Source organism: Ornithorhynchus anatinus, chromosome 15 (assembly GCF_004115215.2).
Source record: "Ornithorhynchus anatinus isolate Pmale09 chromosome 15, mOrnAna1.pri.v4, whole genome shotgun sequence".
Classification (NCBI taxonomy): domain Eukaryota; kingdom Metazoa; phylum Chordata; class Mammalia; order Monotremata; family Ornithorhynchidae; genus Ornithorhynchus; species Ornithorhynchus anatinus.
The window spans coordinates 21,211,370-21,234,852 of NC_041742.1; the positions used below are offsets into that span (position 1 = coordinate 21,211,370).

The 23,483-nt window shown below is 40.0% G+C and overlaps 1 protein-coding gene across 9 annotated transcripts in view; it reads right to left on the minus strand.

The window, feature by feature from the left end:
- The window catches only part of MID1 (midline 1), a 353,265-nt gene that overhangs the window by 155,034 nt on the left and 174,748 nt on the right, over window positions 1-23,483 (minus strand). The window contains exon 1 of one of the 9 annotated variants that reach the window (XM_029079661.2): window positions 19,170-19,212. The exons of 7 other annotated variants lie outside the window; for them this stretch is intronic. The gene's annotated coding sequence lies outside the window, so the exon portion shown is untranslated. Of the gene's footprint in view, window positions 1-6,837; window positions 7,092-19,169; window positions 19,213-23,483 lie in introns of those variants that run through there. One more of the 9 variants, XM_007670381.4, reaches the window with a different exon arrangement.

A 23,483-nucleotide genomic window follows, 5' to 3' on the forward strand; every position in this document is an offset into this window, starting at 1 on the left:
TACAGATGAGGTAACTGAGGCATAGAGAAATGAAGTGACTTGCCCACAGTCACACAACTGACAAGTTGGCAGATCAGGATTCGAACTCATGACCTCTGACTCCCAAGCCCGTGCTCTTTCCATAATCCTGGTTTGTCCAGCACTCCCACAGCTGGAAGACATGGTCTTTGGGATTTAGAACACAAACAGCCTAGAAGTCTGGTAAATTTAACCCTAAACTTCCTGTATTCTCACCCGCCTGCCTATTCTCAACATCGCTGAGAAGGAAGAGGAAAACACTCAGGCTTGGGATGAAATCCCAGAGCTTAGGATCCCAGTAACAAGAATCCCAGCTCTACCACTTGTCTGCTGGGTGACCTTAGGCAAGTCACTTAACTTTTCTGGGCCTCAGTTACCTCATCTGTAAAATGGGGATTAAGACTGAGCCCTGTGTGGGACATCAACTGTGTCCAATCTGAATATCTCATATCTGCCCCAGTATTTAGGCACAGTGCCTGGGACACAGGAAGCACTTAAATACTATTTAAAAGAACAAACCAAAAAAACTCCAATAATATGGTCAAGATGGATGAAGTACTGGGAATAATTAACCTCTGAGGCCTAGATAGGCAGCTGGCTTTGCTATAACTGAACTGTTCTTTGAAGTTTCTTATTCTTGTTCATTTCTCAGTTTTGAGAATTGGACATTTTAGATATGTGTGTCTTCCTCCAACTTTAAATTTAAAACTCCTTGGGAGCAGAGAAGATATTTATTCATTTTCATTTCAATTTTCCTTATACCGACTGCTGAGTATATTTAATCAAGTCTGCTTAATAAACCATTATGTTGTTGATGATGGTAACCAATGTTGATGTGGTCAATGTTTCTGTGCAGCTGCATTTAGTTCATTCCATTTTGGATATATATGTACCTACATATATGTACATGTACTTATAATAATGTTATTTGTTAACGCGCTTACTATGTGCAGAGCACTGTTCTAAGTGCTGGGGTAGAGACAGGGGAATCAGGTTGTCCCATGTGAGGCTCACAGCCTTCATCCCCATTTTACAGATGAGGTAACTGAGGCACAGAGAAGTGAAGTGACTTGCCCACAGTCACACAGCTGACAAGTGGCAGAGCCAGGATTTAAACTCATGACCTCCGACTCCCAAGCCCGGGCTCTTTCCACTGAGCCACGCTGCTTCTCTTATACTTATCTATGTATAGATATACGTATCTATATGTATCTGGGAGACAAAAGGACCCTAGTTCTAATTCCGGCGCGTCTACTTGTCTGCTGTGTAACCCTGGGCAAATCACTTGACTTCTCTGTGCCTCAGTTACCTCATCTGTAAAATGGGGATCGAGACTGTGAACCCATCACGGGACAGGGACTGTCTCCAATCCGATCGGCTTGGATCCACCTCCGTGCTTAGTACAGTGCCTGGCACATAGTAAGCACTCAACAAATACCATAATTATTATTATTACAGATACTTATGGGCAGGAAATATGGCTGCTAATTCTTTTGTGCTCACCCAAAAGCTTAGTACAGTGCTCTGCAAATGTAAACTCAGTGTGGGCTGGAAATGTGTCTGTTTATTGTTGTATTGCTTAGTACAAAACTCTGCACACAGTAAGCACTCGATAAATACAACCGAATGATTGCTATATGTGTATATACTTATAATAAAAATTATAACTAACCCAAATTCTAAATGACTTCTTTTTCGTATGCACGAAGGCACCTGTCAGCAAGTATATATTATGAAGTACTTACTGTGAGAGGAAGAATGATGTAGTGGTTACATTTTAAAACCTTGGGCCTGAAACCTCTGAGTTATAATTCTAACTGGGCAACTACATCAATGTGTGGGTTCTAGGAAATCACTTTCTGGATGATTAAAGCTTTCCCCAAATATAAAAAGTGTTTCATTTAAGCCTGGGGGAAGACATTTCTCAAAACATTTTTATCAGTACTATGGTCAGTCAAGCTGTAGATACTAATCAAATTTTGCCTGCTCATGGTTTAATACAAAAAGATTGTGAGGTGCAATATTATTGCTGGCCAAACCCTGATGATTATTTGAAGAATTAAGTCTTGTAAAGTCATGTATACCAGCCAACAAAGCAAAAAAAGAGTCAGTTCACCTGGAGTATCAAGCAAAAGTGGAATTTTTTTTCTCTGAATTACCAGTCTTCTGCCCGGTCAAGGCTGTAAAGAGTCAGCCAAAGGCTTTTGTTAGCATTATATTTAAAGCAACTGAGAATTCTTCAATACGCTAATGTGAATGCCCACATCACCTGATCAATCAATAATTATGGAATTTATTAAACACAATCTCTACTACAGTACAGTCCCCATCCCACATGATGATTCACAATCTAAGAGGGAAGGGGAACAGCTATATTCCCAATTTGCAAATGAGGAAACTGAGGCACAGAGAAATTAAGTGATTTGGCAAAGTCAGAGAGCAGGCCAGTATCACAGTTTGGTCTAGAACCCCAGGACTCTTTTACCCGATACGCTTGTATCTGCCCCAGCGCTTCCCCCGATTAGACTGTAAGCCCGTCAAACGGCAGGGACTGTCTCTATCTGTTGCCGACTTGTTCATCCCAAGCGCTTAGTATAGTGCTCTGCACATAGTAAGCGCTCAATAAATACTATTGAATGAATTAGTACAGGGCCTGGCACATAGTATGCACTTAAGATATACCACAATTATTATTACTACTATTATTTATTCCCAGTCCTGTACTCTTCCCTTTACACCACATCTCCCTTCGTCAATGTTGACCTCCCAGAGTCAATTGATACTACTAATTTAGGATTTGTGGTGTAGGAAGTACTGTACTCTGTGCTGGCAAGAAATTCAAGGACCTGACCTCTGGGGAAGCATGGTCTAATGGAAAGCACCTGGGGCTCGAAGCCAAGATGATCTGTTTTTATTTATTTTTTCAATGGCATTTGGTAAGTGCTTATCACGTGCCAAGGACCGTACTAAGTGCCGGGGAAGATATAAGATATCCACATAGGGTTCATGGTCTCATTCCCCATTTTATAGATGAGGCAACTGAGGCACTGAGAAATTAAGTGACTTGTCCAAGGTTAAACAGCAAACAAGTGACAGAGAGGGGATTAGAACCCAGGTCCCCTGACTCTCCGGTCCAGGCTCTTTCCACTAGACCAGGCTGCTTCTCTGTTTCTAGTTCTAGCTCTGCCCCTAGCCTGCTGTATGATGTTGAGTAAGTCACTTCACCTCTCTGGACCTCTGTTGACTCACTGTAAAACTAAGATAATAATACCCGCCCTCCTTCGAACTCACATGGATATTGTGAGGATGAAACGATATCACTGGTGTTAACTTAGGGAAATTCAAAAGCAAATTCAAATAAAAAAGGAAATAGTATTTATAAGTTAAAGACACTCACTGGATCATATGGGACTCACAGCAAAAGGGCAATAAAGGGAAGACAAACAACCAATTGGTCAGACTAAATTCAATACATTCCTGTGCTATATGAGTTATCTTTAATGGACTGAATACAATTCAGGGCAATTTTTGGTTAAAAAAAAAATTAGGCTATCTGACCTTGGTTCCCAAATGAATCGCAAAATTTTAGCTTTTTTCCTACCAAAAATCTGTTCCAGTGAATGTTTCATGGAATCAATCTTGTCTTAAATCCACGGACTGCTTGTATATGCATTATAGCAATCAATCAAATTTATGTGTCAATGTATTTGGAGTCTTTAGAGTCCAAAACACATGGATATATTTGCAATGTAATGAAATAGTTTTCTAATTGATTGACATCATAAAAATATAATGCCATACAAAACAAAATATCCTTGATTGTATAAAATTCTCATTTTATTACTTATTGAATTACATTCAAGTAGCAACTCACTGGACAAATGAACACATTTCTTTGGCAACAAGCTCTACATCAATCTCTCTTTACCACAGTCAACCAAAGAACAAGTCCAGAGAATAACACTGACTCCTCTCCTGGGGATGAGTTTAAAGAACTTTGCAGCTTTGAAGATCTCTGCCAGGACTGAAGGCCAGTTAAACAGTCCATGACTGCCATGCCATGGAGAAAAGCCAAGTCACATTTTCTTTCCTTAAGATGACCAGGTGGTATAACTTATGCAAATGCTTAAATTACCAACTATGATTTGGAAACAATCAATCTATGTGTCTTCACGGTATATAAACCAATAGTTGAACAACTGTTACTCCACAGCTGGGAGTCTAACTGAAGTGTCAGCTTTCAGCAAATAATTCCTGATAAGAAGAGACATAACTTTTACCATTTGGTCAAATTAGCAGTATTAGATGAAGAAAGGAGACAAAGCAGAGAATGAGAATGTTGAGAATGTGTGATCTTCATCTCCTAATTTAAAATTTGCTTGGAGTCCCCTATGCTCTGAACCCAAAACCATATGTGAGCATTTTGTTTCTCAGATTCATGGGACCCTCTTTTATAAAACAAGAAAATGTGTTTAAATGCTTTCATATATGCACATCTAGATATGCAGATATATATACATGTACATACATTTATACACAAAGCTGGAGGGAACTGAATTAAAAAAAAGATCCCTTTATAGCATTTCAGCTGAATTCTAGCCTTGTGGAGGCCTAAATGATATATCCCATAAAACCAAAAGTGATACTAGTTCTCCATTTCTGGAAAGCAGAGATACTGGTAATAAGGTAATGACCGTTCACTCTCCAAGATCAGTGCCATCAGAATGGGCTAATCAGCCTCTAACAGAACAGTGTTAAATATTCTTAATAATCAGAGAGCATTATCTTAAAAATCTATAATAACTATGCCTTGATAGGTGTACCTGGCAGTTTTACTGCAATGGGACACAAAACTAAAAAGCAGGCAGAAAATAGAAAGCAATAACAAAAACAATATTTTAAAGATGATTCCAGCCCTAAATTGAAAAATTATAGAGAATGGGACACAAAAATTTACTGTTTGACCAAGTAAAATAGATTAGCTTTGGGCCTGCCAGATAGGCGTGAAATTACAGTCACAGGATGCTATTTCAAATCTTAGTTATGGCTTGGTTTGCCCAAAACTAAGTTCATGTACTTCTAAACTATTCCAACTAAGGTTTCCCCCAATGGAATGATGGAAATGAAAAACTGCAGACCAATATCAACATCACTTCTAAAAATAACATGGAGACATTAGAGAAGGACAGGTGAGGTTGTGGGTTTCCAAGCCTCACTGTCTTTTTAACCAACAAAGACCTGAACTTGATTCTCCTGTGAAGCCCTAATTCATCCTCTCAATTTATAAGTACAGTGAAGGTCAGATATTACCATCATCATCCTACAGCTAGTTCAACATTCAGCTCATTTTTTGAATGGGTCTTTTCCAGTTTATCTAAAACTCTCTGAAATCTTGGAATACTTGGGGTAATTGGGCAACAGCATTTGGTCAAAGTACTAGCTGATATATTAGTAAAAGAGGTGAAAAAGTGTGGTAAAAAAAAATGAACTTCTTTTCAGGAAACAGACAACAATCGGGTTCTCCAAAAGCAGTTGAGTTTATATGAAACAACTTTTGAAATGAATCTCCAGAAAAAATAAAAAAAGGAATACCAGAAAATAAAGTATTTTGCTTATGTTGTGGAGTTTTGGGATGTTTGAGAGAGGCTAAGTCATTTTTAGAGAAATGCCAAGTTGTTCTGGGGAAACTGTCCCCTTTTATTGTACACAGTGCCTCTGCGAAAACTAAGCAGCTGAACAAAAGACAGACAATGAAGGGTGTCCCCAGAATCATTTACCCACTTCCCTTCCTCCTGACATAATCACTTCAATAATGCAATTACAGTAGCATCACGGGCAGTAGAACGGAAAAATGACCTTACCAGCTTCTTCTACAGTATGTAGATGAAAAGAAAACAAAACCCCAGCTGCTATCCCACAGGCAATGGGGTCCTAGAATGAATTGACTGAGGTAACTATGAAAGGCTTGGAGCCTTTCCTATGCTGTGCTTAGTTTCTTCTCAGCTCCCACTCTCCCGAGTCTTCTCACAAAGCCACTCTCCTGTTCCTTAATCCTCTCACAGGAAAAAGGAACACACACCAAATGACTTCAGCAGAAGCCTTTCTCCTGGGGCGTGGAGGGGGGACGGGATAGGGGGAGGGGTCTGCTGGCATTCAACCATTACCGTATGCTAATCCTTAGAGAGAGCATCCAAACAAACTCTTCTGAACACTGTGGCCACTGAAACATCTGAGCACAATGCCCTGTATAATTAGTGCTTCATGTCAAGTCGTAAATAAGCGTATACCCTCATTTTCAGCTTCTTCCAATATAAATTGCTGCCTGAAGCTTGACACTTCTTAGTACAGTGCTCTGCACGCAATAAGTGCTCAATATGAACCACTGATTGATTGAATTGTCCATATTTCTTGTGCACCCCACCCGTGAGGCATTTTGAAACAAAAGCTGCCAGTTATTTCCTAATGCTGTTACATGATCTGCTACTTCATCAATAGAGTGGAAAATAAAAGTTAAAAAGCTTAGAAACACTACCCATATCCAAACATACGTGATGCACACACCTCTAACATTTCTTTAGCCAATGAAATCTCCATTCCTGCTATATTTTCCTTCAAAATGAAGCAGAACGACTTCATTTACAAGGTTGCCAAAATAATCATTTTCCTTCTCTCGACATGGCAAATGTGAATTTTCCAAAAATCTATAAATTTTATGCATATTAGACATTGCTTCACCAACTCCCTTATATATTTTAGGACAAACATGATGACATCACAATTGATTCTCTGCTCTTTGCTAATTTTAAAAAGAGTCCTTACCTTTCTCCTACATCATTGAAATCCTCAAACAAGAAACCAATCAAAAAGCAGAAAAGCAGCTGGGTATTTGGAACTGATGGCTGCTGGCCTGGTGGTAATTATTTCTACAGAGGCTTCCGATCTTGCTCCTCTCTGCTCAGTAGCACGCTGTTTTGGGCCTGGTACATAAAACGAGGCGACTTCAAACTACCAGTGGAGCTAAAACTTCAGATAGCCAAATCTGAGACTTGCCACTTCATTCCTCAGTGACCCTGAACAAAAATCAGCACTGACGGTTTGATGGATGAGGTCCCCATGAGACAATGCAGGTTGTGACATCATAGATCTGTCCCTCTACAACTGCTCATCCTTGGCGAAGAAAAACGACCTTTGCTCGGTATAAAGCCATTTCAACAATGGAAATGAACCCAGAGAAATAGTGAAAGCTACAACCTCCTTTTATGCATTTCAAAAGGTTTTCAGGGGTTTTTTCTGGTGGGGGGAAGGGGTAGGGAGCATTATGGAAGTGGGGCCAGAGGAAGCAGGGAATTTAGTAGAGACGCTAACCAGAGAAATTAGAGAATTAAACTTTTCAAAGGGTCTTTAAAGATAAAACCAGAAGAGCAAGAAAATATATTAATGCTGGTGAGTTTCTCTTTTACTCAGATTAGCGAAATTTTAAAGTGAAACATTTCTAGTTTTTTTAATGGTATTTCTTAAGTGCTTACTATATGTCAAGTGCTGTTCTAAGCTCTGGGGTAATACAAATTCATCAGGACACACACAGTACCTGTCCCACATGGGGCTCACAGTCTAAGAGAATAAAAGGATCTTAAAGAGGACTGTGTTGACTACCTGATTATTATCCAGGAATTTAGGCTAATATTATACTTCAAAACCATTTCTGACTTTCACCCTTTCACTGTGGCCATCCACAAATGTGCAATGGCCAACATGAAGTAAAAAACTGGTAAAATAATAATAATGATGGTATTTGTTAAGTGCTTACTATGTGCCAAGCACTGTTCTAAGAGCTGGGGTAGATACAAGGTAATCAGATTGTCCCACTTGGAGCTCACAGTCTTAATCCCCATTTTACAGATGAGGTAACCAAGGCACAGAAAAGTTAAGTGACTGGCCCAAAGTCACACAGCTGATAAGTGGCAGAGGTGGGATTAGAACCTACAACCTCTGATTCCCAAGCCTGCGCTCTTGCCTCTAAACCATGCTACTTGGTATCTGTTTCCTCTTTACTATTTGCCAAACAGAGTAAAAATGAGGTGGAATTCACCTTCTTAAAATAAATGATGATTTTGCTCCCTTCATTGTTTCAATGAAATGAAGCAGCATGACCTAATTGAAAGATCACAGGCCTGGGAGTCAGAAGACCTGTACTAGCTCTGCCATCTACCTGCTCTATCACCTTGGGCAGGTCACTTGACTTCTCTGTGCTTCAGTTTCCTAATCTGTACAATGGGGTTTTAAAACCTGTTCTCCCTCCCCTTTAGACAGTGAGCACCACGGGGAGCTGGAACCACTGTATGATATCTAGTCCAGTCCTTACCAAGTGCCACATCATATAGTATTATAATTGTTATTAGCTCAGGCCCAATCCCACCCCAAAGGGAGTAGGAACAGGACTCAGTGCCCCTACACCTGAAACAGGACTGGGAACAAACTTTCCCCTTGTTCAATCCCACGTTAAAGGCTAACTCTACAGAGTTCATGTCCTATTTCTCCTGTGCAATGAATTCAGGGAATCAAACCCAAGACCCCCATATATGAACTGATTGTTGACATGCTGAACAGACTAAAAGAGGACCTACCATTACTGAATAAGTTATGAGCTTCTTAGAGAAAAGCTCTATTTAAAGATATATTATTATTCAGCTGACATCACTAAATAACATTTACAAAGCAGGCACATAAATTTGACTTTGGGAGGTAAATTCTGTTTTGGTATTTTTGTTCCTGTTCACAGACAGTGAAATTTCACTTGAATTTATGAGTATTCGGCACATAGTAAAGGCTCAGTAAATACCCCAGATTGATTCCTGTCCCTTGGCACAGGGCTACCATTTTAGTATCGATGACACTTTCTAAATGTACAAGTTAATGTATAAGGATGTGGGAGGAAAGCTTCTCTGCCTCTAACTTAGGTGGGAAGCCATACTGATTGTTTTCAGTGTAGGGTGGCAATTGTTTTCCTAGCTCCTTGGGTCCAGGTTCCCTCTGTGAGACGTAAGGGACAGCTTTGGCAAAAAAAGGTTTTTTTCCTGACAATGGCAGTCATGAAAATCAAATTCCTGCAGTGCTGCTTTTGTCTACAAACCCTCCCTCCTTCATCTTTGTAATTACATGTGATTTGAAGTGATTTCTCTCAGAATGTGTCTGGGGGGGAGCAGTGTATCCTAGTGGAAAGAGCACGGGGCTGGGAGTAAGAGGATCTGGGTTCTAATTCTGGCTCTGCCAATTGGTTGCTGTCTAACTCTGGGCAAATCACTTCTATTCGCTGGGCCTCAGTTTCCTCATTTGTAAAACAGGGATTTCAAACCAGTTCTCCCTCCCCCTTAGACTGTGAGCCCCATGTTGAGCAAGGACTGTTTCTGACCTGATTATCTTGTGTCTACCCCTGCATTTTGTACAGTCCTCGGCAAAGAGCAAGAGATTAACAAAATCCCTAAACATTAGATAACTATGAAATTTGAAGAAAAACAAAAATCTCATTTCCTAGTCCATGAATTTTCAGTTTCCTTGTCCTTAGTTTGGTATTTACACAAATATATCAAACTTTCCTGAAAACAGATTTCTCCAAGGTGGAAGTATGATAACAGGACAAACAACTCTATGGATTTTAGAAGTGATTGGTACGAGTGTATTTGTGGAAATCTCATTTGCTGAGGAAAAGTCAATGATTATATACTGGATTTCACACCAATTAATAAAGGAAAATAATGCAAATGACTAACCCCAGACTTATAAGGCTCTTTTGTGTGCTATTTGAAGAATGCCATTTCCATGCTAATTCAAAATGGTTGAACAGAAAATAGCTTTCAGCAAACTTTGGCAAGCTAAGTTATTCATCTCTGATTATTTCCCCTTTACTTGTTCACAATTAAATCCTCTATTATCCTTAGTCTACAAGTTCTATCTGAAAACCAGATTTGCATAGCATGGACTCCTTTCTGACAAAGAAAGGTCATTCTTTGAATAACCTTCCATCTTATTAGTCAGAAGTGCATTCTAGTTCCATCCCTTCACGCATAAACCAATATTAAGACCCCTGAGCATAAATCATACAAAGCTAATTAAAAAACAACAAACAAACAAAAACTAACTGCTCTAAAGGGTAGGTTTTTCTATTTCTGGACAAGATTGTCGAACATTCTAGAACATATTTCTCATGGATCCCTCTTCTAGATTTTCATCTTTACAGGCAGGACTACAGCTAAGACAGCCAAGAAAGGGCTTTCTTTCTTTGGCCTTTGAAACAATCCCTGGGGGCAGATAGCTCTAGGCCCTTGGAGAATCTGTGAGGGATATAGATGAAAGCTTTTCTTCTTCTTGCCACCTTAGGCCTCATACCTAAATTCCCTGTAACCTTGGGGAAAAACTCAGAATAACTATGAATCCTTGAGACATTCAGCTTAAAATCATGTATGCAAATTTTCAATATTTCCTACCTAAGATCATAAGAAAACTTTTCATTGAATCAGAGCCTGGTCCTAAAAGCCTATTTTACTTAGTTCTTCTCTAAAACATTAACTGTGAATTTTTGACACATTTAGGCGACCATAACCCATAACCCATGCCTATCTGGACAGACCAAGATGTGATAAAGCAATGGTTCTCTGTATGCTCAAGGCTTCAGACCAGAGCTGGGTATTCTAATGCAATTTTCCTTAGTTCAAAGTGAATCGAAAATACATCTTCAGCACTACAAGAGAACTGAGGGTACTCTGTCTTTAACAGAGGCAATAAGAAGCATTTAATGGTTCTTTTCTTTCTAAACCACTCTGACACTGAACAATATAAAGACCTTTGATCTGAAAAGAGTAAGCCAAATAGTAGTAGTACTATTTATTAAGTGATTCCTCGGAGCTTAAGCACTTAACCAAGTGCAGGGAAAAAATAATTGGTGAAATATAGACATAGTCCCCGAGAAGGGACACGACTAAGGTTTATGACATCATCGGTGATATGGGCAGGGTAATTGATACAAAACAAATAAAAGGAAATCACTTTTTAACTCAGTGAAAGAAAAACATAAAATTTGCTACCCCAGAAGTTTTGGATGTTGAAAATATCAACGAGGTCGAGAAGGGTTCGGACAAATACTTCTTTACGCGTATTAGAGGAAGAGTTAGGCTAGAGAAAAGTTGAGGCTATATCAGGTAGCACTTTTTGTTGTTTTCAATAATAATGATAATAGTATGTGTTAAGCATTTACTCTGCACTAAGCACCACGGTAAACATAATATAAGCAGTTTGAACGAAATCTCTACCCCACCTGGATTCGCAGTCTACAAGGGAGGGAGAACAAGTATTTTATCTCCTTTTTACAGATGAGGTATCTGAAGGACATAGAAGTTAAGTGACTTGCTCAGGTCACCTAGCAAACAAGTGGCAGAGTTGGGATTAGAACCCAGGGCCTCTAACTCCCATTGCAGGCCCAAAGTCTTTCCAACAAGCCACGCCATAATGCTTCAGACAGTGAGATCCAACCACTCTATCAAGCAATTGTACTTACTGAGCACTTACTGTGTGCAGACCACCCTGTACTAAACATCTGGGAGAGGATAAATACAACAGAGATGCTCCTGTCCATATGAGAGGGATGGAAAAGACCAATGGGGAACAAACTCCTTCCCATATGATTTGCACATGTTTGATGGTACCTGCCACCTTGTCCTAAACCTTTATCATTTTGTAGGCTTCAGAGAGTACCCCCCTTTACCTTTAACATTCCAGTCCAAAGCACCCTATCCTTTTCAGTCTTCAAAATCTTCTAATTTTCACTTGCAGTACCTTATGTGCCCCGATGGTGACTTCCTTACCTTCCTAAAAGCACAGTGAATAGGTTTGGGAATTTTTTCACCATATAGGAATTGAAACCACTCGGGCATTCTGAGAATGCGACTGAAGTATGAGGTGCCTGTTTATTGCCAATAAATTCATGACAAGTTTACATTCTGAAGTGGTGAAACCCTATCCCTTGGAACTACCCAGAAGAAACAAAGAAATGAAAAATTCTCATGAATGCATACAACATTGATAGGTTATTCTTCCCTACTGAGTTAAAAAATGTAAGGTATTTTAAAATTATGTTCTCTTATATTGTTTTAAAAGATAGCTTAATGAGACATTAAAATGAATAGGGTGCATGTTTGAAAAAGCACATGTGCATGTACATAGGGAATTTATTTATGTGGTGGTGCAGATTCACATACAGTTGGGAGGGAGAAGAAAATGGTTATGTGGGCCAAAGTGGTCAGCACTTTCATGTAACTGAGTTAAAGTTATTGGGTGACACATTTTCCAGATTATCAAGAATACCTGATCACGTCCTAGAAATGCAAGGAAGTTTGTATTGAAATCTCTTGTATTTCAAGGTGCTTTTATCAAGATGAATTTAGTCTGGAATAGACCAAAATTATTTCATAGCTTTTGCCATTTCCAAAATAAAGACAGGGGTTGATTAAAGGCAACCTTCCTCTGTGGAAGCAGTGGGAGCTAATAGAAAGAACGTGGGCTGGAAAGCCAGGAGATTTGGGTTCTCATTCTGCCTCTGCCAGCTGCCCGCTGTGTGACTTTGGTCAAGTCACTTAATTTCTTTGTGCCTCAGTTTATTCATCTGTAAAATGAGGGTTACATAGCTGTTCTCCCGCTACCTAACACTGTGAGTCCCACCCGGGACAGAGACCGTGTCCAACCTGAATGCCTTGTACCTTCGACGCTTAGGACAGTTCTTGATTTGTAACAAAACTCTACACACAGCACAATTATTATTACTCACACATTTTACACTAAGTATTATTTCTAGGAGGGACCTTGAAGGCTGGACTTCTGGGATTCTTCTTTACTGAGGTTTAAGTGTATATGTTGCAATAACTCCAAATAATTTAGAGTTTTATAACCAGGACTTGGTTCCTCGAAGCACCCCAAAAAGGAGCTTAGATTTTATTCATCCACCAAGGGATATCTCCCAGGTGAGTATAGCAATATTTGCCACGTGCTGCACCGAGGCCAATGACATGTCTATCTCTAAATATAATCCCATTGGAGGTTTTACTAATACTCAGGCCAAAGCCGGGTGATAGAAAATAACACTACTGGATAGCAACTTCAAAAGTGGAAGATTCATTAAAGTCTACTGGATATTATTTGCCCTATTTCCTTTCCCTGTAATTTATTTCAGGGTCTGTCTTCCCTGCAGGATTGTAAACCCCCTAAAGGCAGATGGCATGTTTACTAACTTCTGCACTCTCCCAAACACTCCGTTTAGTGCTCTGAACAAAGTTCTGAATAAATACTAGTGATTGACTGATTTATTGGTGGATAGGCAATGATTGCTTAGCCTACATTTTTGCAGCACCCTTAACAAACTCAAGATTATAACATTAATATAATGGAAATGAAATGTGTCCTAAAACCTCAATTTGAGGGTACAGTGAAAATGAATTTTAGTGAGGGTAGCAAATATCACCATAGAATTACTCGGTGTACATGACCCGTATCACCATGAAATCAGGCCTACAAACTCCTTCATATAAGAAAGCATACAATGAACAACAGAGCTAACAGCACAAGGGGCAGTGTTTTTGGGTGCCCAGTTCAGTGACAAATAGTGGGTCCTCCTCCACAGATCTCACACACACACCCAAAGGTGAATTTTTCCATTAATGGTATGAAACACAAACCACCAATGATTATGGAAGACAACGGTGTACTAGGATTAAGTGGAGTAGGAATACTACAACCTCCCATGCTAGTCGGAAAAAAACAAATACTCTTTCTTACAGCAGTTTCTAGTGATGCAAGCAGAGGTTAAAGTAAGGGCACTGGTTTCTAACTGAGTGTGAATCCCACTAGTGCTCAATTGTTTTCATATTCTCACCCCGTAGCAAGAGGAGACCTAATAATTACCTAACCCACCTCTGTAAATTGGTGACTGAGCTGGGGTGGAAGCACACCAAATGGAAAGGCTGTTTTAAAGTGGAGTGCACAAAAACTGGTTTCAGACACAATTCATCCGAAAGATACTGTTGCTGGTGGAAGTCCAAGTTTTTGTTTTTTCTTTTTCAAAATGTGGCTATAAATTTAAGACATCTGGAAGCTATGGTGCACTTATTTGTCCAGGCTCAAAGTATGCTAACTTCAATTTTGCCTTCAAATGAAAGTTGCATGCCAATTACAGCTTCTAGGAATCCGTAATTCTATTAATCCTCAATCAGGCACGTTAATCCTAGATGTTAACATTATGCTTTCTAATATGCTAGGAGCTGTGGGTCGTTTCTCCTGGGCTACATTTTGCTATTCATGGGGTTTGAATGAGATGCAAATTGAAGTTAGATATCCTTAGTAGCCAAAATCTGATTTTAGTATAAGACATGTCTATGCAACATGGAAAGTACACAATTTTCCAACTGCATAAATCAATAAGGCTCCATGCCAGAAATTTGCAGAAGTCATGACTTGATTTTTAACCAAAGCATAAACTATAGCATTAGGAACAATTAGACTGAAGTTGCATTTAAAATATGCAAAGGTTACACTTTTAGGTATCTAGCATATAGGGCCTGCATCTCCGAAACATAAAGCAAACCTATTTCCGGTAGATCCAAGGAAGCAAAGCTTTCCTAGAAAGGGGGGGAAAGAATCCCCTGGAAATAACATTCAGTTATTCACATTAGAACTGAAAAAGACCACATTTAGAAATGTCTCTTATTTTAATTACAGCAAGTGAACTATTTCGCCAGTTCGGATCAGTTTACATTAAAGCTGACTGTACTGAAAATGAAGCTGTCAAGCATTCTAGGTTGAAATTGTTTCTATGGCAAGGATGTTTATTATAATATGTCTTCCAAAATCATGGAGCTCCAGCTTGGAAAATGAGGCTCCCTCATCCTGAATACTGATATTATCTCTTCTTCACCCTGAAGATGACCTCAGGATAAAGTCTTCTTTTATGACTTAACAGTCTATATCTATTATGATATTAAGTGGTTCCTTTAAATTGATTTGATTTGATTAAAAAATATAAGATTATCGCAGAATATTATAACAAGTATCAAGGCTTCAAGGCTCTACATCACCTTGCCCCTTCCTACCTCTCCTCCCTTCTCTCTTTCTACCGCCCACCCAGCACGCTCCGCTCCTCTGCCGCCCACCTCCTCACCGTCCCTCGGTCTCGCCCATCCCGCCGTCGACCCCTGGGCCACGTCCTCCCGCGGTCCTGGAACGCCCTCCCTCCTCACCTCCGCCAAACTGATTCTCTTCCCCTCTTCAAAACCCTACTTAAAACTCACCTCCTCCAAGAGGCCTTCCCAGACTGAGCTCTTCTCCCTCTACCACCCCCCCCCTTCACCTCTCCGCAGCTTAACCCTCTTTTCCCCCCATTTCCCTCTGCTCCTCCCCCTCTCCCTTCCCATCCCCTCAGCACTGTACTCGTCCGCTCAACTGTATATATTTTCATTACCCTATTTATTTTGTTAATGAAATGTACATTGCCTTGATTCTATTTAGTTGCCAGTGTTTTTACGAGATGTTCTTCCCCTTGACTCTATTTATTGCCATTGTTCTCGTCTGTCCGTCTCCCCCGATTAGACTGTAAGCCCATCAAATGGCAGGGACTCTCTCTATATGTTGCCGACTTGTTCATTCCAAGCGCTTAGTACAGTGCTCTGCACATAGTAAGCGCTCAATAAATACTATTGAATGAATGACTATAGTATTTCCTATAACTTTGTAAGGGTAAATTCAACATCTGTAATAATCTATTCTTCATTAATATAATCACTTAAACATTTATGTTCCTATTGGGAAAGTTTGTTGGTACTTTAGAAAAATTCCATTCAACATCTTACCCTTTCCAGCAATTCAGGAACAATAAAATTTAAACATTTCATAAATCTGGATCTGAAATTTATGGTAGCAGGTAGTTTCCTGGATCATGCATTAAGTATCTATTCCAGAATTTAATAAATAACAAGGCCAAGAGGAATTTCACAAGTAAATTACGCTTCTAAAGAATTTTACTAAACCAATTTATAAAAATGCTTTCCAATCACATGCAACTAAATGCCTGAAATTCTACCATGTTAAAAATATACTAAGCAACAGTAAATCTACCACAAAAAAATGAAATACCAACTGATAAAATAAGTATAATAGCAGCACATACTTCTCAATTGTTAGGATGCAATGTTTAATACCCTTTAACAGACAGGGAGACCAGTCTAAGTGAAATTTGGCATAATAAATTGGGGACACAATCACATTATTAAACTATACTCCCCTCTAGACTGCAAGCTCACTGTGGGCAGGAAATGGGTCTACCAATTCTGTTGTACTGTACTCTCCCTAGTGCTTATAATAATGTTGGTATTTGTTAAGCGCTTACTATATGCAGAGCACTGTTCTAAGCGCTGGGGGAGACACAAGGGAATCAGGTTGTCCCACGTGGGGCTCACAGTCCTCTTCCCCATTTTACAGATAAGGGAACTGAGGCACAGAGAAGTTAAGTGACTTGCCCACAGTCACACAGCTGACAAGTGGCAGAGTCGGGATTCGAACTCATGACCTCTGACTCCAAAGCCCAGGCTCTTTCCACTGAGCCACGCTGCTTCTCTAACAGAGAACAGAGCTCTGCACACAGTAAGTTATTCAAAAAAAAAATTACAAATTGATTTACTGAACACAACCAAATCCAAATGAATACTATCATACACATCCCAACATATCTTTCTTTCCTCATGCCAAAAAATATCATTCAATTTCCTAGCTTTTTACACAGACCTAAGCAAAACGGCCAAATTATAATAGATTGTTTGTTCTAGGCGCTCAAACAAGATTTCTCCCAAAACTGATATTGAGATATAAATGTTCTTACAATTTTGGAACCAATTTGGGATGACTAACACTCACAACCTCAATTCCAGATGCGAAGAGATTCACTTCAATTTTGAATGGCACCTAAAGTGCCTACGACTGATCCACCAAAATATTGAAAATTCATTTAGTGCTATTGCGGGGGCAGGGGCAAACAACTTTCCCAGATTTCTAAGATTATACTTTCCAGCTACAGAAATACAAATCCTTATGCAATCTTCCATTAAGACTGGAATAATTCATTCCTTTCCTGCAAAGTTTAACAGCTTGCTTCGGGAATTCAGAGCTCTAAGTAACCAAAAACAAAATCTAGGACAGTGTATTCTTTCCACCACTGTGTGACCTTGTTTAGCCCATAGCAGGCAGAGAGAAGAAAACTGTGCGGCCCACTCCTTCCAAGGGAGCTAACTACTGTGTGCACTGCAGTGGCAGTGTGGCACAGAGGAATGAGCTGGGGGCTGAATCAGTAGATCCGGATTCTACTTCAAACTCTAACATTAGCCTTGCAGGAGACCTTGGGCAAGTCACTTAACTTTTCCGAGCCTTCCTTTCTTCATCTGAGAAATGGGGATACAACACCTGTTTCCCCTCTTGTTAGACTGTGAGCTCCGTGTAGGACAAGGACTGTGTCTGATCTGATTCTATCTGACTACTCCCATACGTAGTAGAGTTTGGCACAGAGCAGGCACTTAATTTGCAACATTTTCACAGCAGGCCTTTCAAAGACTTCTCTAGCTCTAGTTTCTGCCATGGCAGCAGGGATCATGGAGGAGACCCTGTAACTGAATCTCTCTGCAGTCCTTCTGACTTTAGATCCTCAGTTCATAGGAAGTCTGCCAACAAGGGAACCGTCCAATGAATGCTACATTTTTCTGCCTCAGAACATTTCTCGGTAGGTGCCGGCTTAGGATTTCCTGACAAGAGGGAGTGAGATAAGCACACAGGAGGTGCTCAAAAAATGTGGGCAAGAGATGAGAAGTGATATATTTCATTAAGAAATCATTTTCTCCACGGTTTTTGAAGGAAATAAAATATATTTAAACCTTAAGCTACTTGAAGTGAACCACTACTCTTCTGTCATGCTTCCTATATGCTCTAGAATATTCCTTTTCTAAAAGAATACTATATCCACAGGGGTCGCATTTTATTTGTGGAAAAATAAAAGCATTGATTTTCATCCTTACGATTAACTTTCTATTCCTTAGCATTATTAATCTAAAACCAGGAATCAGCATTAATCATTAATCTCGTTCATATCAGTATACAGAAAACAATGCTTTTTTTCATAATTAAGCTATGAAAAAGCTCACTAATGAAAAGTTAAGAACTATTAAATGCAGCGTCATTTGCCAGTTTGTACTCTCATCAACCTTGCCACTTTACATATATCAAATTTCTTTTTTAAATAGTTAGGGCATATCTGAATTATATAAGTGAAAAGCTTAAAAACTAGGGTAGTGCAGAAAACAAGGTATCCACATGTTGTCAGCCAGCGATACCTTATCATGGTTCTGTAGCTTTTCCTAATAGCAGGACGAACTGTGTAGTGGAACCCAATAACATACCTTTCAGTGTTTTGAACAGTTTTAAGGACAAAAGGCATGCTGAAGCCTTTATTTAAGAACAAACAAACCCACAGAAAGTATGCCTTCCACCTTACTCCTGATTTCCATGGCACTATAGAGATAACAGAACTACATTTATGTTCAGCGTGGCTCAGTGGAAAGAGCCCAGGCTTGGGAGTCAGAGGTCACGGGTTCGAATCCCAGATCTGCCACTTGTCAGCTGTGTGACTGTGGGCAAGTCACTTAACTTCTCTGTGCCTCAGTTACCTCATGTGTAAAATGGAGATTGACTATGAGCCTTACGGGGGACAACCTGATTACCTTGTATCTACCCCAGTGCTTAGAATAGTGCTCTGCAGATAGTAAGCGCTTAAATACCAACATTACTATTTAAGTTTTATTTATGAAGTCCAAATGAAGTCCAATGCTTTAATTTGACTTTTTATACTGGCAACCCAAAATCTAAAGAGAACCCAGGGGTCTTTGAATAACTACTGAATATGGTGGGGTGGTTGCTAAGACGTCAAAGAGAATTTAAACATTCAAGATGGCATCTTCCCAGGAGAGTTACTAAAGCATTCCCTAGTCTTCATGGGTCCCAGGACTGTTTTAAATGTCGCTGATTTTTCTTTAAGTCAGAAAAGGTTAACCAATAGCATAAAAAGTCTTCTGGTTTACCTTTTGAGGTTAATATTAAAAGTTTAGAAGCACTAGAGCTGTTCCTATTCACAAATATCCTGGCAAGAAGAAAAGGAGAGAAATCAAATTTCAGTATGACGCTTGCTTGAAAAAAATATTCAAGTCCTGAGCTAATTTTATTGAAAACGCCTAACAACTTTGAAATACAAAGAGCTAAATCTTCCAGGATACCCAAGGGAGTTTCTTTGAGAAATCTTCCACTTGTTCAGTCCAACTTATGGCTAAGTCTACCCTCAAATTTGAAAAAAGCTATTTCTTTCCTTCCCCTGAAGTCTTTCAGAAACTACAGGCCACATCCTGCTAGGTCAGTTGCCTTCTGTCTAGTTTAGTATATTACTATTGACTTTGCTTTCCTGATTATTAAAAGAAAACAGCATTTCAGGAATCAATCGGGTCCAGTTGAAGGAGATTAGTACTGGAATTTAATAAGCCCTATCTGCTAAATTCCCCTTTCAGGGTCGCATCTGGAGAGTTTCCAGTTCTCTACCAGTCTCAACTATAGGAAGAGTCAAGCAGAGGCATATCCATTCCATTCTTAGCTTGAGCAGTGGCTAGTGAGTGGAAGGTGACCTGCTACAAGTCAAAACTCACCCGTGCTGGGTAGCAGCGATACTAGACAGAGTCAAGGGTGAAGACTCAAGTTGACTGTGCGGAAAGAGGAAATGACCACTTCTGGATTTTTACCAAGAAAACTCTATGGATAACACTACCAGAGTGAATGCAGATGGAAGTGAGGAGAGATGTGTGCATGGAGTCACTCTGGGTCAGAGATGACTCGATAGCCTAAGATGAGACAAGACCAGCTAAATGCTGAGGACACAAATGATGTTCCACATAAGACTCCCAATCTAAGAGGGAGGGGGAGCTGGCATTTTATCCCCATTTTACAGAGGATGAAATTGAGGCCCCGAGTGGGGAGGTGACAGGTCCAAGGTCACAGAGCAGGACAGGGGCAAAAGTGGGATTGAACCCAGGTCTCCTGATTCCCATACACATGCTCCTTCCACTGGACCCCAATGCCTTTAATAGAGGAAAATGTTCCAGAAGACAGTGTTGTGGCCACATGCAACTCCTCCACTGCTTAGGTGCCCTCAGCAGCCACCACTGGCCTGCTAAGAGTCAGGAACACCAGCAGGTAAAGCAGGAAGTGCTGGAGACAGTTCCCGTCTCACTACCATACCACTGCCAACCAACTTTTCAAGTGAAGAAACGTCTAGAACACATAAGGTGCATCAACGCCCTCATTCACAACTGCCTGGATGGATGGGAGGTAGTTCCAGAAGCAGGGGTTAACTATGGGGGAAGAGGAGGAGATGGGATGAAGGCCCAGCAAAGGGGTCAAATGGATAATCCCAATGATTAGCTTCCATGCCACCTTCTGGTAGACTCTCTATGCTTTTAGGATCTGGGGTGAGAAGATAGAATGAGGATTCCTAGATATCGGAAAGGTAGTGGTGCTCTTAGTGTTTTAGCTCTTTCACTTATTAAATTACTATTGCAGGTCATTCCCCTAGCTATGTCATAGAGATGATGCACTTTGAGTGTCTCTGAAAACCAATATATGCAAATTCTAGACATTAAGATTTAGACTCCATTCTAAAATAAAGTACATTATTTGAAGCACTGTGTTCCAGCTCTATGATAAAGCCATCGCAATATGGATAAATCTACCATCATTCATTATGGAGAATGATTTGTGTTATAAAATGCAAAATGTATCTCCCCAAAGCTACACTGTGGCATTTCACTTTGCTTCCCATATACGACTCATTAAAGAGAATCTAGAGCCAAACAGATCATGATTTCTGAAAATATTAAAACACGAGACAGCAATTGGAGTATCTCCACTCTGAAACTATTTAGCATTTAATATTCCCTTAGGGAAATTAATGAGGCTTTTATATATTATTTATATACCTCAAGTCAAGAGTGGCAGAAAGAACCCCAGATCATTGCTATAGTCATGGGAATGTTTCCTTCAAGGTAATGATCTTTCCACAGGAAAATGGAAATGGGCATAAATCAATACATTCTGGGGGAATTTTTTGGTCATTTTATTTACTCAATAACTTTTTATTGTTTTTCTAAAACACATTCATTTAAACCAGTATTCCAAAGATAGCATTTAAATAAAATCATTTGGGGTCCCTCTCTTACCTCACTTTTATGCTCTGGAATTTTTATTTTATCTTGAGGAGAAGAGACTGTGGGATGGAGCAAATGAGAATCAGATGATTTTTTTTAAACGCAATAACCTTGAAAATGAATAGTTTAAACCCACATCCAAATTAGCTAAAGAAACCTATAACTTCAAAAGAGATTACTGCCATTAAAAAGTCAATTCACTCTCATTCTAGGGAGAGGATTAGAGAATGATAAACTGATAGAATGGGTAAGAAAACCAAGGCGATCCTGGGATCCAAGACCACTATCCATTAACTCTAAAGCAAAACTGAATCATATCTCAGCACTCTAGCAATATTGGGAGAATAGAAAGAAGGAGTTCGCTCTAGTGGAGAGGATTGGGATTTAAAAGGCCAGGGCCCTAACCCCAGCTCCGACACCTGCCTCCTGCGAGTCCTTTGGCAAGTCGTTTCACTACTCTGTGCTTCAGTTTTCTCATGTGTATAATGGGGATTAAATAACTGTTCTCATTCCCCATTAGACCAAGTCTCATGGCAGGCAGGGACTCAATCTGGAATCTAATTATCTTGTATCTAGCCCAGCATTTAGAATAGTGTTTGGCACATAGCACCTAGCAAATACCCAAATTATTATTAGGTGGGAGAACATGGTTACTGAAAAATACTGTATGCAGCTAGTCTGTCTGTTAAGGGTAACTCCAAGAAGACACTTAGTAAGGGGAAAGCTAGCCTTAACAAAATACTTTTATTTTCATTTAGTCTGCTTCAGCAGTGAGGGCACTCAAATTTACCTATGTTTTCTTATGTTTATGTTCTTATGTTTTCTTAGCGGAAACTCACTGCTCAGCAAGGGGCATCGACATGGCCTAGAGGAAGCCACTCACTGTGTAGGGGGGCTTGCTAGTTGCCCCAACAGGAATTCTGTTTTGGACATGCTCAGTTTGAGGTGTTGGCAGGACATACGAGTAGAGATGACTTGAAGGTAGGAAGAAATGCGAGGCTGCAGAAAAGGTGAGCGGTCAGGGCCGGAGAGGTAGCGTTGGGAACCATCCACGTAGAGATGGTAGTTGAAGCCATGGAAGTGGAATGAGTTCTCCAAAGGAATGGATGTAGATGGAGGATAGAAGGGCATCCAAAACTGAGCCTTGAGGGTCTCCCACAGTTGGGGTGGGGTCGGGGTGAGGCAGAGGAGAAGCCCGTGAAAGAGACAGGATGAGATCCAGAAGAAGCTGGTGTCAGTGAAGCCAAGGTTGGATACTGTTTGTGTGAGAAGGGGCAAGTCGACAGTGTCAGAGGCAGCTGAGCATCTAGAGTTTTCTTTTCAATTTGGCCTCATGCTCAGAAAGTGCTATCACAGGTAACTGGCTGGTTTCTTTTTCAAGGGCAAGAAAAAAATAACTGGACAGGAAAGGATGTAGTTTCATAGCAGCTACGATCAGTGCCGTAGTCCTTTGGGCAAAAACTTGGAAAATAGCGTATCTTTTGAAGGTGATTTACATGGTAGTAATTTAACTGGAGATGAAACTCACTATCAGTCAGGTTTTCTTTGAAAACACAGGGCAACTGTATTTACACATAAATAATTTAATATAAAATAATTTGTTTTTAGTTTTTGTGTGGATAGATAACTGCCTGCAGTCTTACTTTATTGTGTGAGCTCCACTGCCCGCCCCCCTCCCTGCCCTCCCCACCTCCTTCTCCCCCGACCCCCTTCCCCTCCCCATCAGTCTCAACTGTGTTACTGTTTTAGAGTCAGGGTATGTACCTTTTTAAAAATTCCACTTCTGTTAAATTTCTTAATATATTTGCCCATAAACAATCTGAAGTAAAAAATAAAATGCTAAAAGTAACTAGAATGAACTAGACACACTGACTAGAAAAGTTTAGCTCTCTTTAAAGAAAACCATAGAGAAAGGTGCCAGATTATAATTATTAATAATAATTGTGGAATTTGTTAAGCGCTTACTATGTGTCAAGCACTGTACTAAGTGCTGGGGTAGAGGCAAGCAAATCGGGTTGGACACAGTTCCTGTCCCACGCAGAGCTCACAGTATTAATTCTCATTTTTCAGTTGAGGTAACTGAGGCACAGAGAAGTTAGTGTGTTGCCCAAGGTCACACAGCAGACTAGTGGTGGACAATATTCTTAT